The sequence below is a fragment of the Poecilia formosa genome, unplaced genomic scaffold (genome assembly GCF_000485575.1).
Source record: "Poecilia formosa unplaced genomic scaffold, Poecilia_formosa-5.1.2 Scaffold106, whole genome shotgun sequence".
NCBI lineage: Eukaryota > Metazoa > Chordata > Actinopteri > Cyprinodontiformes > Poeciliidae > Poecilia > Poecilia formosa.
The window spans coordinates 798,909-800,454 of NW_006800045.1; positions in this window are offsets into that span (position 1 = coordinate 798,909).

The window sequence follows — 1,546 nt, forward strand, 5'->3', positions numbered from 1 at the left end:
AATCAATGTTAACTTTACATCTGCATGCCTCCACACACACACACACACACCCAAACATATACACCCACACACACACACACACACCCACACACACACACACCAGATGTTGGTGCACAGCCAATCTCCTCCCGTTGTTTAACAATCCATCAGACACAAACACACAGAGATAACACGATTTATGGCTTCTCTGCATCTCTCCCTGGTTTCTGTCTGCTTTGTTCCTATTTCTCGCTGTGTGTACGCTCTGGTTATATAATACTCCATGTATGGTGATGTCGCTGCTTTCAGTGTTTATACAAAAATATAAGAATGTACTCGCATGAATATGTGAAGCCTGGAGACGGTATGAAAAATACCAGGATATTTTTCTGCAATTAAGTTTGTTTTTACAGTGAAATGTTTAAACTTTGCATGGAGAACAGGATAAGGATGATGTGTCTCCTAAAGCTGGGACAATCATAACGTCAGAGCTACAGTTAGTCGGTAGATTTAAATGTTACTGATTTACTTCAGTAACTGTGGACAGAATAATGTTTTCAGAACTTTATTCCTGTGAATTATGATAATTTTCTGTTTAATCAAAACCAAACATTTAGTTTTTCAGAAGATTAGAATATTAAACCGTGCCTATAGAAACATTTTTAATACAAAACAAAGTTTTATTAAATGTGTAAAAATATGATTAATACCCACTTAAAGGCAACTTTAAAAATGTGAGTTTATTCTGACACAGTCTAATTAAATGTATATTCTATTTTATTGAATACTACTTTATTTTAGGCTGTGATGGTGCAAATATCTTAGTTCATTTAAAATAAGACAAAATTAACTTACAAGTAACTTTTCAACAAAATATATGAGCTTGTTTTAAGTCAATAATGTTTTAATATTAATGAAAAAAAATACTGGCTCCATTAGCAGATTCTTTCACTTACACACAAGACAACTTTCTCATGTTGTAAATGAAATAATCTGACAAATGAACAATAATTTTCTCATCAATATTAAGTAATTATTAACTTAAAACATGCTCATATTTGTTGCTGAAAATATATTTGCACTAGAAATTAGACCCAAAATACTTCGTAAGATTCTGCATTTCTGCAGGTCTCTATTTAGGGATCAAAGATTTTCATTTTTCATTTTGGTAAACTGCAGAAAAGAGCAACAACATTTTTATGAAGATGAAGATGAAGAAGTGCACCGAGATGGTTTTTGCTGTAAATCCATCCCTGCTGATCTGACCAGGACGTTTGCATTGCGTGGTTCCTGAGCATCAATCAGATTCTCTGTCAGGGAGCTTAAATTATCTTCCTGTTGTAAAATTGTACATCAAATTAAAAAAGATGGCTGACAACAAGCTTCAGCTCACTGATGCTGAAGGAAAATATTTCACTGAAATGTCTCACACTGCAGCCATAAACTGCAGAAACATTTATAATAGAATCATAGATAATAGAGTCCTTCCTGTCGTTGGAATCTTTATTGTGTGCACAAATCTATTTGCTTTGACATAGCTCACCGTGACACACACACACACACACAC